At 43.9% G+C, this 17,988-nt stretch overlaps 1 protein-coding gene across 1 annotated transcript in view; it reads left to right on the top strand.

The window, feature by feature from the left end:
• The window catches only part of LOC309703945 (uncharacterized protein), a 102,907-nt gene that overhangs the window by 21,893 nt on the left and 63,026 nt on the right, over positions 1-17,988 (top strand). The gene's annotated exons all lie outside the window — the stretch shown is intronic.

Here is a 17,988-nt window from a genome sequence, read left to right as displayed (position 1 = left end):
CCAATAGCGCAAAAAACTGCACATTCCAGGGTGGCCTTTTGTTGTGGGCAGTCTGAGGTACACCTGTGCACTACTCATGATGTCAGATCAGCATCCTGATGTGGCACACCTGTGAGGTGGGATGGATTGTCTCAATATAGCAGATGTGCCCACTACCACACATTTGGACTGATTTGTGACCACTGTTTGGGAGGGATGGTTATATTGTGTATCTGGAATGAATTTTAGGTCTCTACGTCCATCCCATGGGGAATGGGAGCAGTAACAAAGGTCTTGCGTTTATATTTTTGTTGAGTGTAGCTAAGTAATTCCTTAATGCGTGTAGATTAAAGAAACGTATTTTACCTGGATAAGATTGTCTCTGATGAGTCTAAGGTACAAAACATGCCAGCGACGATGATTACCTTTTACTAGCTCCATGAGAATTAAAAATGTACAAAAAAAAAATGGAGCGACATTTCTGGGTCCATTTTAAAGTTTTCACGCTGTGGCGATAGCAACCGGAAAAACAGCGACCCGAAGTAAGGGCAGACTTGAACGAAGGGTAGAAGGCTGTCCAATTTCACAGCCACTCACTTCCGTCCTAAACGGCCGTCGAAGCCCAAAGCCTGAGAACTGGCTTTGTAACCCTTTCCATACTGACAGATGGCAGTGACTTTGTTTCACAGGTGTTTTTTTAGATAGTGGCATGATGTGTTGCTTTTTGAGATCTCTTAGCCAGCTTCACTTTGTCAGACAAGTCTGTTTCAGTGATTCCTTCATTCAAAAGTTCTGCCAGTATTCAGGGTGTGTTTGTTGAAGTGGAAATAAGCTTTCCAAAAACTATGGTTAATGACACTTTCATTATCTGTTGTCAGATAATCAGTGTTGGGTGTAATGCATTACTAAGTAGTGCGTTACTGTAATTAAATTACTTTTCCACTGAAAAAGTAGAGTAACTAATTACTATTCATTTTTAGGTATTTTCATTACAGTTACTTACAATGTACTTGCGTTACATTGTAAAATAATTAAACTCACTGAATATCATTATTTAATTTCAATAATTTGTCTTCTAAACCTAGAAGTAAACTCTGCCGCTTTAACATCGCTGTAGTGCAGGTGCACGTCATTTTGCGCCAGTTTGCTGCATAGTCGTATTCGAAAGATGTCGGACTCGGATGAAGCGAGTGGCTGTTTTATGAAATGGACATATTCCCGTGTCTTCACTTTTCTGAAACAAGCAGACAAGAATATTACAGTAATATGTAACCTATGTCCTGGGGAGAAAAAACTATCGGCTGCTGTTAATAGCATGAGTAATCTACTGAAGCGCCTGACATGAGAGCATAGACGAACACTTCTGAGTGATCCTTGTTCATCATCCATGGATAACACCGCGGCAACTCCTGCTAAGCAGGCAAAACCTGATTTTACTTCAGCAGCACAGAAAGCGTCTGAAGGCGAGCTTAAAAACATGATTGCAGCCTATATTGTGGAAGAGATGCTACCGCTGCCTACTGTAGAGTCTCCGTCTTTAAAACAATTTATTTTTTATTTAAAGAGTTTAATTTCTATTGTTTGCCCACTCAAGGTTTATAGGGTTTATAGAGCCCGCGCCTTGATCCAGGCCTGACGACAGCGGCGGACCATCCGTTCAGCAGCAGGCACGTCGACCTCCGCTTCCTGATGGCTGAAGATAGGAGGATGAAAACCATGACAGACCTCAAAGGGCGAGAGACCGGTGGCGGAAGAGACGTGAAGGTTATGAGACAACTCAGCCCACACCAGGTAACAAGGCCAAAGCGGTTGGGCAGAGACGAAGCACCGTAAGAAGCGCCCCAACTGTTGATTGGTCCGTTCAACCTGCCCATTGGTCTGAGGGTGATAGCCGGACGAGAGGCTGGGAGACGCTCCAATCAGGCGGCAAAAGGCTTTCCAGAACCTGGCGGTGAACTGGGGCCCCCGATCGGAGACTATGTCCTTGGGGAATCCGTGAAGCCAGACGACATGGTCCAGGAGGAGCTCGGCCGTCCGTTTGGCGGAGGGGAGGCCGGCCAGGGCAACCAGGTGCACCGCCTTAGAAAACCGGTCCACAAAGGTGAGGACGGTGTCAAGACCGTCCACAGATGGGAGGCCAGTAACAAAGTCAAGACCGACATGGGACCAGGGACGTCTCGGCACAGGAAGAGGGCGAAGGTCGCCAGCGGGCGGCTGGGTGGAGGACTTGGCCCGAGCACAGGTGTCACAGGCGGAAACGAAGTCATGGACGTCCCGAGTCATGGAGGGCCACCAGAAGGCACGACGGAGGAGCTGGAGGGTCCTGTCGGGCCCTGGGTGACCAGAGAGCGGGGAGGAGTGAGCCCAGAGCAAGGCCTCCTGACGGCACCGGGATGGTACATAGAGCCTCCCAGCCGGGGTGTCAGGAGGCCTTGCTCTGGGCTCACTCCTCCCCGCTCTCTGGTCACCCAGGCAAGGCCTCCTGACGGCACCGGGATGGTACATAGAGCCTCCCAGCCGGGGTGTCAGGCGGAGGCGGTTCGGCGGTCAGGGCATCCCGGATAGAGTCCTCCAAGGGCCACCGAAGGGGGGCAGCAAAACAATGAGACGGTAGGATAGGTCCAGGGTCTGACGTGAGGCCGTCCTGGGCGAACTGCCTGGAGAGAGCGTCTGCCTTGGTGTTCTTGGAGCCAGGGCGGTAGGCGAGGTGGAAGTTGTAAGGTTCGAAGAATAAGGCCCAACGGGCCTGCCTTGGGTTGAGCTGCTTGGCAGAACGAATATGGATCAGGTTCTGGTGATCAGTCCAGATCAGAAACGGTTCTTTCGCTCCCAGGAGCCAATGCCGCCACTCTTCCAAGGCCCACTTGATGGCCAGGAGTTCCCGGTCGCCGACACCGTACCGTCGCTGCGTGTCAGAGAATTTCCTCGAGAAATAGCAGCACGGGTGAAGTTTCCCATCCGGGCCGTGTTGAGAGAGGACGGCGCCAGCGCCAACATCGGAGGCATCCACCTCCACCACAAAATCTCTGGCAGGATCAGGGTGGAGCAGGACGGGAGCTGTAGCAAACCGGCGTATAAGGTCTCGGAATGCCTGTTTCGCACCAGGGGGGAGGCAGAAGGGCTTGGGCAGGTTAGCTGGTTTGGTGAGGGATGTCAGTGGGGCGACAATGGTGCTGAAATTGCGGATAAAGCGCCGATAGAAATTGGCAAAGCCCAGGAAGCTCTGTAGCTGCTTAAGGCTGGAGGGCTGAGGCCACTGGGTCACGGCTTGGACCTTTTGCGGGTCCATGGTCAGGCCATTGGAGGAGATGGTGAAGCCCAGGAAGGTAGTGGACCGCTGATGGAAGGCACACTTCTCCAGTTTGCAGAACAGCTGGTACTCGAGCAGCCTGCTCAGCACGGCCCGCACATGGCGAATATGGTCCACTTCGGTGCGGGAGTAGATCAAGATGTCATCCAGATAGGCAAACACCCACCGGCCCAGCATGTCCCGCAAGACATCGTTGATCAGATGTTGGAAGACAGCAGGGCTGTTGCAGAGGCCGAAGGGCATCACCAGATACTCCCAGTGTCCGTTAGGGGTGATGAAGGCCGTCTTCCATTCGTCCCCTTCCCTAATCCGCACCAAATTGTAGGTGCTGCGTAGGTCTAGTTTGGTGAAGATGCAGGCCTGGGAGAGGGAATCGAGTGCGGTGGATAGCAGAGGAAGAGGATGGCGGTTCTTAACAGTGATTTTATTCAAGCCCCGGTAGTCTATACAGGGGCGAAGCCCGCCGTCTTTCTTCTTGACAAAGAAGAATCCCGCAGCTGCAGGGGAGGTAGAAGGGCGAATGAAGCCCTGTTGGAGAGCCTCAGCGACGTACTCCTCCATGGCTTTGTTCTCTGCGGGTGACAGCGAGAACAGGCGACCACGAGGAGGGACCGCTCCCGGGAGGAGCTCGATGGCCATGTCGTAGGAGCGATGAGGAGGGAGAGCAGAGGCTCGCCTCTTACTGAAGACCTCAGATAGGTCGTGGTAAGCCGGAGGGATCTTATCCAGATCAATGGGCTCCGGGGGTGACGCCTCTTCTGACTTTGAGTCCTTTCCAGTCCGGAAGAGAAGGCAGCGGCGTGAACACTGGGGACCCCAGTCCAGGATCCGGCAGGAAGACCAGGAGACGTGGGGGTCATGTTGACGGAACCAGGGGTAGCCGAGGATGAGAGGAGAGGAAGTGGCCGAGACTACTAAAAACCGGATCTCCTCCTGATGATCCCCGACAGACATGCGGACTGGCTGGGTCTGGAACTGGATCGGGTAGGGTTGGAGTGGTCGCCCGTCTACTGAGGTCACCGGGAGGAATCGGTCGACGGAAGTCAACGGAATGCGAAGCCGAGAGGCCAGTTTCTGATCGATGAAGTTCTCAGCGGCTCCGGTGTCCAGGAGGGCTTCAGATGAGAGCCGTTGGTGTTTCAGGTGAAAAGTTACCGGTAACAAAAAACGAGAGGGGTCAGAGGAGTGGGAAGGGCCAGTCTACCTGGCGTCATCGTTTCCCGGCCGTAGCGGGCACTGGGGACGACGGTGTCGAGCTGATCCACAGTAGGCGCAGAGGCCCTCACGCCAGCGTCTCTCTTTCTCCTCTTTGGGGAGTCCACCCAGCTGCATGGGCTCCTCGCTGGATGTGCTGCTTGGGCTAGCTGTGGCTCCATCAGAGGGGGGAGGAGGTCGCGAAGACGTGGTCCTCTGAGGCTGGAAGGGTTTGGAGGCCCGAGGGGTATGGCGAGGCCGCGACATCACACGTTGGTCAATCTTCAGCGCGAGGTCCACGGCCTCATCCAGGGTTTTAGGGGCCTCACGGCCGGTCATCTCGTCTCGGATGTAGTCAGCCAGTCCCTCCAGAAAAATAGAGCGCAGAGAAGCGTCTCCCCACTGTAGCTTAGCGGCCAGGGTGCGGAATTGAGAGGCAAAGTGACAGACGGGTCGGCTGCCCTGGCGTAGATGAAGCAGCTGTGACTCCACTTCCACTTCGCTGCTCGGGGGAACAAACGTCTTCTTTAATTCCTCCACAAACAGGGCATAGTCATTGCAAGCTGCCGATTTATTGTAGTAGAGAGCCGCGGCCCATTCCTGAGCCTGGCCAGACAAGAGAAAGGGCAACCTTTGCACGAGCGGTGGCGTATTTAGTGGGCTGACACTCGAACAGTATGTCTAAAGTGGCAAGCAAACCATCAGGCCGACCATCAACTCCGTTCCACTTGTCTGGTAGTCCGATCCGGGGTTCCGCGCTCACCGGCGCTGGCTGACGTTGCAGCGAGGTGACGGAAGTGGAACGTTGGAGGACAGTTTCGGTGAGGGACTCCACTTTTGTGCACATCCGATCTACCACACCGCGAAGATATAGAACTTCGGCTTTCAGCCGTTCAAATTCCGCTGGGTCTATAGCGGGCTCAGACATCCTGTCACGGCGGGCGAGCTACGCACAGTAGCGCGGCGTGCCGGTGTAGCGTGCTGACTAGACCCAAGCGCGGCTACGGCTAGCGGTGGGTTTGGAGCAGACACGCAGTTATTCTAGTAACGATCAGTGCACGTAGCGTGGCTTCGGAACTGTCGTTACAGACAGAGAGCGAGCGGAGCCGGGAAGAGAAAAAGGATTGAAGGGAAAAACACTCACGGTTGCTGAATCAGGCGGAGACTGACGTCGGCAGAGTTTCGGAGCTCCTGACACGAAGAGAATGATGTCTGAGCGGCGAACAGGTGGGTGGCGTCTCTCTTTTAACCCCGGCCCCGTGATCAGCTGATCACAGCTGATCACCGGCTGACACCTTTTGCGCGCCACGGACCGGTTTATGCCCGACAATATTTTCATGGACCGGCCTTTAAGGTGTCGCGGATAAATACAACAAAATAAAACTAGTACCGGTACCGAAAAAAAGAAAATTTATTCATAACACACGTGAAAAGACCAAGGAAAACCGAGTTAACGATAAAAAGGATAACAGAATAACGCTGAAAACTATACATTTCACACCTGAGCCTCAAATCTCCCGGCCCGGTACCAAACGACTCACGGACCGGTACCGGTCTGAGGCCCGGGGGTTGGGGACCGCTGCTCTAATGCACAGAGAACCAGTTGTGAAACGCACAGTAAGGAAATGGTCGGCAGAGACTGAAGAGGCCCTGAGGGACTTTTTCCATTCTACTGTGTGGGAGAACCTCTGCAGCCCCCTGGAGGATGACCTCAACAGCATCACAGACTGCATTACGGATTACATGAACTTGTGTGTGGACAGCACCATACCCAGCATAAAGGTATGGTGTTTTTCTAACAACAAGCCATGGATAAATCCTGAAATTAAGGCTCTCCTCAAGGAGAAGAAGAGAGCCTTTAGATCTGGAGACAAACAGGAGCTGAGAGTTGTCCAGAAGAAGCTGAAATGGAAGATAAGGCAAGGGAAGGAAAACTACAGGAGGAAGATGGAAGAGCAGCTGCAACAGGACAACATCAGAGGGGTTTGGAACAGCCTTAAGAAAATCTCAGGACAAAAACAAATCCCCCAGGCTGCAGGAGACTTGGGGTGGGTGAATGGCCTAAATAAATATTTTAATAGGTTTGATCAAACACCGACCCCTCCCACAGCATCGTCCCCCCTCCTGCAATTTCCTTCATCTTCAGGGACTGCCTGTCCTTCATCTCAGGACTTCACACCTCTCAGTTTCACACCTCCCAGCTCCCAGTCATTACACCCACCCCCGGCTTCTGTGGACTCCAACATACACCCCCCTCCCCCAGAATCCACTCTTTCTATCTCAGCACTTCAAGTGAGGAATGAGCTTCGCAAGATCAAGGTGCACAAGGCTGCAGGTCCAGATGGCATCAGCTCCAGGCTCCTGAGATGCTGTGTAGATGAACTGTGTGGCATCATAGGATATCTGTTCAACCTGAGCCTGTCACTGGGGAAAGTACCACAGCTGTGGAAGACATCCTGTGTGGTACCGGTACCAAAGACCTCCCATGCCAAGGACCTCAGCAGCTACAGGCCAGTAGCCCTGACATCACATCTGATGAAGACCCTCGAGAGGTTGGTTCTAAACCATCTGCGCCCCCTGGTGAGGTCTTCATTGGATCCGCTGCAGTTTGCTTACTAGCCTGGCATTGGGGTGGAGGACGCCATCATCTACCTCCTGCACCGAGCTCTGACTTACCTGGAGAAGCCTGGAAGCACTTTGAGGATCATGTTCTTTGATTTCTCCAGTGCTTTTAACACCATCCAGCCATGACTTCTGAGAGATAAGCTGGAGCTATCGGGAGTGGACCACCACATGTCCCAGTGGATACTGGACTACCTCACAGAACGCCCAGAATATGTGAGGTCACAGGGCTGTGTCTCTGATATGCTGGTCTGCAGTACGGGGGCCCCACAGGGAACTGTGCTGGCACCGTTCCTCTTCACCCTCTACACTGCAGACTTCTCCATCAACTCCCCACGCTGCCACCTACAGAAGTTCTCTGACGACTCTGCCATAGTCAGCCTCATCACAGGTGAGGACGACTCAGAGTACAGACAGTGGACTCTGGACTTTGTTGACTGATGTCAGCAGAACCACCTGCTGATCAACGCCGGGAAAGCCAAGGAGTTGGTGGTGGACTTCCGGAGACGCAGACCCACCACACTGACACCGGTGAACATCCAGGGAGTGGACATTGAGATAGTGGACTCTTATAGGTACCTGGGTGTTCATCTGAATAATAAACTGAACTGGAGCCACAACACTGATGCTCTTTACAGGAAGGATCAGAGCAGACTCTACCTGCTGAGGCGGCTGAGGTCATTTGGAGTACAGGGAGCGCTTTTAAAGACCTTCTATGACTCTGTGGTGGCATCCGTCATTTTTTACAGTGTTGTATGTTGGAGCAGCAGTTTATCGGCAGCTGAGAGGAAGAGGTTGGATAAACTCATCAGGAAGGCCAGCTCTGTTCTGGGATGCACCCTGGACCCAGTGCAGGTGGTGGGAGACAGAAGGACTCTGGCCAAAATAACATCTCTGATGGACAGAGTCTCCCACCCCATGCATGTAAATGTTGCTGAACTGCAGAGCTCCTTCAGTGACAGACTGCTACATCCTAGATGCATGAAGGAGCGTTTCTGTAGGTTCTTCCTCCCTGCAGCTGTCAGACTGTACAATCAAAACTGCTCCCAACAATCATAGATGTTTGCATCTGCGCTGTAACTGCAATAATTTAATCAACTGATTCGCACTACAACCTGGTTTGCCTCTTATCTGAAGTTATTTTTATTTAATAACTGTACAGTACTCTCTGTATATAGTAACCACTGTCCTTAATGTAAATATGTAAGAAAAATTGTGTATGTTTCTGTTCTGTGTCCTGTGTACTGTTTGTTATATATGTGTCTTTCTGGCTGCTGTTACAACCAAATTTCCCCTTGTGGGACAATTAAAGGATTATTCTATTCTATATAAGAAATGCATGTGTTGGTTTATTTATATGTCTGTATGTAGACATGTGTATTTAAAGTGGCATAGAAGGTTGCTGAAATGGTATTACTAATTTTTTCAGTTTTTATTTTTGTGTATTCTTTATTCATCCTTAATTTTTTCTTTTTTCCTATTATTTATGACATTTTATTTATTATCATTATTATTTATTTATTTATTTATTTTAATGTTGATATTACAGTCCTACAAAGTAAGTTGGGATATCTCTTCTTGGTAGTCCCAGGAGGTGTACAACATAGCCATGTCACCAGGTCACTGACTGACTTCTACACACAACATTAGTCATATACAATTGTAAATAAATATGCCATTACCAATGAGTTATTATTTAATTACACCAGTTACGCAACAAACAGGCCCCCTGTGACAAAGTGGCTAGGACAGAATTCATTTGCCATTTGTCACTTGCGTATATTGTTATTTTGTGTTCTGTTATTTTACAGTCAGCCATAATGCTTTAATTTAGACATTGCTGGTGTAACTTCTCTTAACACACAATATCCCAGGTTTTGTTTGTGGTAGCAGTAGTTACATCCTTTACATCCATGCATGTGTTTTAAAGCAAACACTACTAACCATCAGATCATCTGAATTTTCTTCTGTTTACAGGCACATGTCTGGTAAATTATGTTTCTTTATGTTGCTTTGGTTATACTTACCATAGTGTCCATGTTGTGCATTCAGGTCCTATATGTGAGACAGGTGTATGGGAAGGGCCGCCCACTACTTCCTGTTTATAGGGTCATGAGGTCAATGATTGCATCACTGGGTGCAACCAAATGGAGGGTTTTTCATTTTGTATAGTATTGTTTGTTTTCTTTAAAGTAGCCTTTTGAGTTATATTGCATGCAGTGTTTTACTTTACAAACTATTTAGTTGAGTAAATGAGTTTGTCAGTTTCATGCATGACTTTATTCCTGTTCTTTGTTTAGAATTTTATTATTTGGTTTGACCTATTTTGTTTCAATGGTAGGGACTAACGAGGTCAGGTGTGGGCAAAGTCTTGTATAAAGCCAGTGGGATTTTTGCATGCCTGAGTGATTGTTTTATGGTAAAAGGGAGATGCCAGCAATAAAGTATGCTTAAAAAGAACTTCAATTGTCTGCTAATTCTATTTACTTATCACCTTCCTTGCTGCTTAAGTTATGCTACATCACACCCCCTCACTGAAATACTGACAATGCTGAAAAGAAATGATGTTGGTTAAAAAGTAAGATGTAAGTAACATGTAAAACTAAGAATTTGATTTAATTATATGTGTATCAAAAATCTTTGATGGGAACCTAAAAGTCCCATGATAGTATTTCCTATTTGTTTTTCCTGATTTAGAGAGAGAGAGAGAGAGAGAGAGAGAGAGAGAGAGAGAGAGAATAGCGGATTAAAGTGTGTTTAAAAATTAAGAGTCTTTAATTGAAGCTTCCTCAGTTTATCATGATAGACTTCAAAAGAACTTGCTTCAGAAGGAAAAAGGTGATATTAATGTTATTTTTTAATAACAATAGTATTTTAAATCATTTTAAATATCAGAATCACTTAGACTTAGATTTTTATCTGAATTATCCAATACAACACAAACATAATACATACAATACAAGAATAAGATACATACAACAAATATATTTAAATATTGACTGGTAAAAGTGACTGGTAATCATACAGGATATTTTCACACATCTTATATTTCCAGTATGCCAGGTGAGGTGATGCTATGTTGAGTATCACTTCTTTTCTTTCACAGTCAGATTCTTAAGCTGAGGAGATGCTTTATGGATAAAAAAAAAAACTTTGTCTCACTGATATGTCTAACTTATATTATGACTTTATCTCTTACATTATAAATTGACACCCAATGACCTTCGTCAGAAATTATGTTCAAATCTATACTGATTGATTACATAAAGGTTCATTTTAGCTTTAGTTACTTCTAAATCATACTATGAGTGCTCTTCATCAGAAGTTCCTCGTGGATTTTCTGTTGTAAAAATCATTTTTCATACCCAGTCACAGGAGACATTTCCTCAAGTTATTTCACAAAAGCATCAGCGCAGATGTTATTGCTGGCCTGACAGAAGCCATGACAGCAGCACCATACAGGAGGCAGTGAGGAGACTGATCTTGTGGCTCACTCCATGTGACACTTTTGTAAATGTTGACAAAAAGAGAAAAAAAATGCATTGCTTTCAGAAACTGTTCTAAAATATAGAAACATGTTTGACATGATTGTATTAAATATATCTTACGTGTGCCGTTCACAAATATAGAACTGGTTTCAATGTCGAAGGGTGTTATCTTGGCTGCATCAATCAAAACTTGCGCAATCTCATTTGCATTAGGGACCAGTGACAATGCAAATCCAATGTCCATGTCATTGACAATGGACCCATTACTGCAAAAGAAATAACCCCAAACTTTTTTTTAACTTTATTTAGTTTAAATATTTGTGAAATCGTATACCATAAACAATATACCTGAATGCAGTCACAGTGATGAAGCGGAATGAAGGAAATCTTTCCTGGTAGAAAGGTTCAAGCTGCAGAAATATAAATAAACACACTGTAAGTATGTATGCATTGCTTTTTGGGCTTGTGCTCCTTCACTTCCATGTCATTTGTGATATGTTATTTGCACTATGTAATATCATAGTGCAATTAATATTTCATATTTTCTTTCTGTTCATCCAGCTGCCCATTTTTTGAATGGTTAGCACATAATGAATATGTCACAGGTCACATTTATGCTTTATCTTTTTTCTTTGATCTCTTAGAAATCATGGCATTCAGTTGGTAAAAATAGAAACCCCAGCAGTATTTACTGTGGAGTTTTAGCTCAGTTATATGGTGCAAATATTTTTCCACATTGTTTATTGGATATAATGTATATGATTTTTTTTTTTAGCTCAGTCTGTATAATATTAGTAACAACGGAAAAATTGTTGACTTTAGAAAGGAGACCTGAACTAGGGCTGGGTATCGTCACTGATTTCTAGAATCGATTCAATTCCGATTCACAAGGTCCCGAATCGATTCGATCCACAATTCGATTTAATTCGATTCTATTCAATTTGAATCTGGGAAATTTTGACAGAAATATTATAATTCAGATCAGTACATTTACATATTTTTGTATCTATAAAAAGGAAGCTGACACACGCAAGACTTTATCAAAGGTGTGAGCATCACAGCAGATGCCTTTGTGTCAAAGTAGCTGAAGATAAAACACAGAAAAACATGAAGGTGGTTTTCCTGGCCTGGGATTTTATAAAAATATTCTGCAGTACATCAGAAATGAAAGAAAACCATTAATCAACACATGCTGTGCATCGTGGTCGAAGCAAAATAGTAAAAGTAAGAGTGAATTCATGATGATGATGATGGATCTTCTTTTGCTGCTGGTTCGGTCAAACTAACAGCTTTAGAATCAGCGCCGACAGATCAGAATCAGCAAGCTGTCGGCTTTCAGCCCCGACCGTGAGAAAGGCGACATCTAACTGATTCTGATCCGCGGGTCGCGCTGTGTGTTTAAGTCTTTGTGCAGAATCCGTGTTCCTGCTCTCATTTACTGTCTTAGCTGTTTGGTGGTTGTTGAAATTTTGTGAGATTTCACCTGAGATTCTGGCATTTCGGGCAAAATAAATTTATATTAAAAAATCAATTCAGAATTTTAATGAAATTAATGAAAAAAAAAAAAAATGACAAAGGATGAACTGAAGCTCTGCCATCACGTAATGTCGCATACTGCTGTTTCTGATGTCATTTAGAAAAAAAAAAAAAAAAAAAGAATTTTAATGAATCGTTTTTACGTTATCCAAGCCAGAATCGATTTTAATCGATAAATCGATTATAAAAACCCACCCCTAACCTGAACGTAGGGATAGAAAAAGGACTAGCATATCATTTGTTTGCTTTTTTAAGGTATGCCACAGAAATACTGTTATGTGACTTTATCTAAAAATTATGCAATTAATTAGAATACAGGCATTGTTCAACTTGAAGAAAACAAACTTACTGCTGTCCTTATCAGTGTAGCTCGTTGTTTAAACGCTGTGGATGATGAAGTCAGCAAGTCAGTCGTAAATATCCCTTTAACAGATCTGAATTTCACCGCCAGTATTTTGACTGGCTCAGCAGTTGTTACAGTTGTAGTGGTTGTAGGGTTCACAGTTGTAGTTGAAGCTGTAGTTGTATTTGTTACAGATGTGGTGATTGTAAGATTTGTTGTGGTTGCATTTGTAGGTGTAGTCACTGATGTTGTGGTGCTCACTGTAGTTGTAGTTGAAGCTGTTGTAAATGCCAATAAAGGAAACAAGGTGTTGCTTTAACAAACAGTTCTGAGACATCATGAGTTTTAAATATGATCTTATCAAATATTGTTTACCTAAATCACTGACTGAACGGTCTGTTGTTTTTTATACATATTAAATCTCATTTAAAGTGTATCGCATGAAATTGTTATCTTTGAGTTTTTTGAGAAAATTATTATATAAATAACTACATGGGTTTTTATGTCACAAACAAAACTGTATAATAATCTATCCATCCATCCATCCATCCACTTCTCCTTTTTAGGGTCGCGGGGGGCGCTGGAGCCTATCCCAGCTGTCATAGGGCGAGAGGCGGGGTACACCCTGGACAGGTCGCCAGTCTGTCGCAGGGCCAACACACAGAGACAGACAACCATTCGCACTCACATTCACACCTAGTGAAAATTTGGATTTTCCAGTTAACCTATCCCCACAAGCTGCATGTATTTGGACCGTGGGAGGAAGCCGGAGTACCCGGAGGGAACCCACACAAACACGGGGAGAACATGCAAACTCCACACAGAAAGACCCCGGCCTGATTTTGGAATTGAACTCAGGACCTTCTTGCTGTGCGGCAACAGTGCTAACCACCGTGCCACTGTGCTGACTGTATATTAATAATAATAATAATAATATAGAAAATATATTGTTATTATTATTATTATGTATAATAATAATAATAATAATAATAACAATATATTTTATATGAGGGCACCTTTCTAAAACCCAAGGTCACCTTACAAAGAGAAAAATATATCAATAAAACAGTAGATTAAAATAGATTAAAATAAATTAAAATACAAAAAACAACAAATAAAAAGAAAAAACAAGATTTGACAGCAATTAAGATATCTATTAAAGCGAGTAAGCCGGTTTAAACATGTGGGTTTTCAACTGTGACTTAAATAAGAGAAGGTAATCTATATTTCTTAAGACTGAAGGAAGTGAGTTCCAGAGCCAAAGACCAGAGTGACTGAAAGCTCTGTTCCCCATAGTGATAAGACGAGCAGATGGAACAACAAGAGGAGTGGCAGATGAAGATCTGAGAGAGCAGGAAACAGTGATGATATGAAGCAGATCACAGAGATCTGAGAGTAATCGATCCGGGAAGTAATAAGACTATGGACAAGGATGGCAGCAGCATGGGGAGTAAGGAAGGGATGAAGTCGGTTAATGTTACGTAAGTGAAAGTATGCAGACCGGGTTACGTAATTAATGTGAGACTGAAATGAGAGAGTACTGTCGAATATGACACCCAAACTCTTTACCTGCGGGGAAGGAAGGATTGGGGAATTTTCAATATTATTGGAGAGACTGTGAGATTTGATTAAGATAGAGGTTATGCCAACGAGGAAAACTTCTGTTTTATTACTGTTAAGTTTGAGAAAATTGGATGAGAGCCATGATCTAATCTCCATAAGACAGTTTAGGGGAGATAGGTGGGAGCGATGAATTAATTATGTATATGATGTGAGAAATGAATCTGTGTATTGCCTTGTTCAAAATGAATCCTTCAGGAGTGACATGTGTGACTTCTGTTTACTTACTGTTTACTTGGGTTGCTACGACAGATGTGGCATTAATAGTTAATGTGAAGTTGTTGGGCTTAGACACAGCTTCTACTAAGGTTTTTGCAACATCTGCAGCCTGTGGGATTTCTGCAGGTGTTATCGTGTTGTTAAACACAACTTCCACTTCTGCTTCAGTATTAGATGCTCGTGTTCTGGTCCCAGCTTGTCTAAATGAAGAAAAAAAATTTTTAAATTTAATATCCTAAATGAACACTATTTTTAGTCATTGTCGATAATAAGATTAGTGTTGTTAAGAATGAACAAAAGTGAAAATCTTACCTAAATGCTATGACAATAACATGGCTGAAGAGTAAACCATATCGAGCTCTATAGATGAATTTATACTGTGCAAAACAAACAAGTAGAAAATTAATTAATTCAGATGTCGTTGTTTTAACAAAACTTGTGAATACATCTCAGTATTTAACTCACCATTACTACCACTTGTGCCTCAAGTGCCTTAAATTGTGGACTGGTTGTATTAGTGAGTGCATCTTCAAAGGGTGTAACCAAAACGGCTACTAGAATAAAAACTGGTCCACGGACCACTGCCATTGTTGCTGTCGTTGTTGTTGTTGTTGTTGACTTCGTTGTTGTTGTTGGCGTTGTTGTTATTGTTGTTGGCTTTGTTGTTGTTGTTGTTGTTGTTGGCATTGCTGTTGTTGCTGTTGTTGTACTTGTTGGGTTGGTGTTTGTAAGATTTGTTGTGGTTGCATTTGTAGGTGTAGTCAGCATTGGTGTTGAAGTGTTCACAGGTGTAGTTGAAACTGTTGTAGGCCTTGTAGTTGTATTTGTTACAGTTGTGGTGTTTGTAAGATTTGTTGTGGTTGCGTTTGTAGGGCTAGTGATCATTGGTGTTGTAGCGTTCACAGGTGTAGTTGAAGCTGTTGTAGACACTGTAGTTGTATTTGTTCCTGGTGTGGTGTTTGTAAGATTTGCTATGGTTGCATTTGTAGGGGTAGTCATCATTGGTGTTGTAGCATTCACAGGTGTAGTTGAAGCTGTTGTAGACACTGTAGTTGTATTTGTTACAGGTGTGGTGTTTGTAAGATTTTTTGTGATTGCGTTTGTAGCTCCTGTCAGCATTGATGGTGTAGTGTTCACAGGTGTAGTTGAAGCTGTTGTAAGCCCTGTAGTTGTAGTTGTTACAGGTGTGGTGTTTGTAAGATTTTTTGTGATTGCGTTTGTAGCTCCTGTCAGCATTGATGGTGTAGTGTTCACAGGTGTAGTTGAAGCTGTTGTAAGCCCTGTAGTTGTAGTTGTTAAAGGTGTGGTGTTTGTAAGATTTGTTGTGGTTGCATTTGTAGCTGTCGTCAGCATTGATGTTGTAGTATTCACAGGTGTAGTTGAAGCTGTTGTAGACACTGTAGTTGTATTTGTTACAGGTGTGGTGTTTGTAAGATTTGTTGTGGTTGCGTTTGTAGCTCCTGTCAGCATTGATGTTGTAGTGTTCACAGGTGTAGTTGAAGCTGTTGTAAGCCCTGTAGTTGTATTTGTAAGATTTGTTGTCTTTGCGTTTGTAGGGGTAGTGATCATTGGTGTTGTAGCGTTCACAGGTGTAGTTGAAGCTGTTGTAGACACTGTAGTTGTATTTGTTACAGGTGTGGTGTTTGTAAGATTTGTTGTGGTTGCGTTTGTAGCTGCTGTCAGCATTGATGTTGTAGTGTTCACAGGTGTAGTTGAAGATGTTGTAGGCCTTGTAGTTGTATTTGTAAGATTTGTTGTGGTTGCGTTTGTAGGGGTAGTGATCATTGGTATTGTAGCGTTCACAGGTGTAGTTGAAGCTGTTGTAGACACTGTAGTTGTATTTGTTACAGGTGTGGTGTTTGTAAGATTTGTTGTGGTTGCGTTTGTAGCTGCCGTCAGCATTGATGTTGTAGTGTTCACAGGTGTAGTTGAAGCTGTTGTAGACACTGTATTTGTATTTGTAAGATTTGTTGTGGTTGCGTTTGTAGCTGCCGTCAGCATTGATGTTGTAGTGTTCACAGGTGTAGTTGAAGCTGTTGTAAGCCCTGTAGTTGTATTTGTTACCGGTGTGGTGTTTGTAAGATTAGTTGTGGTTGCGTTTGTAGCTCCTGTCAGCATTGACGTTGTAGTGTTCACAGTTGTAGTTGAAGCTGTTGTAAGCCCTGTAGTTGTATTTGTTACAGGTGTGGTGTTTGTAAGATTTGTTGTGGCTGCGTTTGTAGCTGCAGTCAGCATTGATGTTGTAGTGTTCACAGGTGTAGTTGAAGCTGTTGTAGACACTGTATTTGTATTTGTAAGATTTGTTGTGGTTGCGTTTGTAGCTGCAGTCAGCATTGATGTTGTAGTTTTCACAGGTGTAGTTGAAGCTGTTGTAGACACTGTATTTGTATTTGTAAGATTTGTTGTGGTTGCGTTTGTAGCTCCTGTCAGCATTGACGTTGTAGTGTTCACAGGTGTAGTTGAAGCTGTTGTAGACACTGTAGTTGTGTTTGTTACAGGTGTGGTGTTTGTAAGATTTGCTGTGGTTGCATTTGTATCTGTAATCATTGATGTTGTAGTGCTCACAGTTGTAGTTGAAACCACTGTAAATGTAAAGAAAAGGAAACAGGTGTCACTTAAATGTCACAGTTCTGACATATTGTGAATTTAAAATATGATAATATTCAGTATTACTTACCAGGGTCACTGACAGTAACATTGGTAATGTTGAAGACCGTTATGTTTGGAGCTGCATTAATCAAAACATTTGCAATGTCAGTGTTATTAGGCACTGCTGTAGATGCAAACCGAATGTCAATATCAGTGATGATGGATCCGTTTCTGCAGAATGAATAAACCAAACATCGTTTTACTTGCATTAATTTATTATGTATTATATATTATATGGAATCTGCAAACAAAAAATAAATTACCGGAATCCAGTCACTATCATTGAGAGGTATGAAGGAAACGTTGTCTTATAGATAGGTTCAAGCTACAGAAACACACACAATCAAAGATCTGTCAGTACGAATCCATGCAATTAACCATTGCTTGACTTGAAGATCAAAACTTACTGTTGTCACTGTCATGGAGGATCTTTCTGTAAACGCTGGAGATGATGAGTTCAGCAAGTTGTCTGTAAATGCCTCTCCAATTGATGTGAACTTCAACTGCTTTGTTATAACTGGCTCAGCAGTTGTAGTTGTTACAAGTGTAGAAAACAAAGAGCAAGCAATTGACAACAAAGTAATTTTCATAAACACACAATGCTTTTTATATATATATATACATTGTAAATCCCGTCAAAGGTAGCCTTTCTTATGAGTAGCACATTAAAAAATTAAGTGGGGGTCGGGGATTGGGGGGGGGGCACACACATGATGATGTTAAATATAAATAGTTGTATTGACTTGTTTCAAAAATAATCTTTCAGGAGTGACAAGTGTGACTTCTGTTTACTCACTGTTTACTTGGGTTGCTACGACAAATGTTGTATCAACAGAGAGATTGAAAGTGTTGTTGGGATTAGACACAGCTGTGACTAACGTTTGTTCAACATCTTTAGCCTCTGGGATTTCTGCAGGTGTTATGGTGTTGTTAAACACAACCTCGACTTCTGCTTCAGTATCAGATGCTCGTGTTCTGGTCCCAGCTTGTCTGAATGAAAAAAAGAAAGAAAAAAACGTAAATTTTTT

Source organism: Aulonocara stuartgranti (assembly GCF_965226115.1).
Source record: "Aulonocara stuartgranti genome assembly, chromosome: 3".
NCBI classification, from domain to species: Eukaryota; Metazoa; Chordata; class Actinopteri; order Cichliformes; family Cichlidae; genus Aulonocara; species Aulonocara stuartgranti.
Note: the sequence above shows the minus strand (reverse complement) of the source record. Positions and strands in the feature narration are given on the sequence as shown.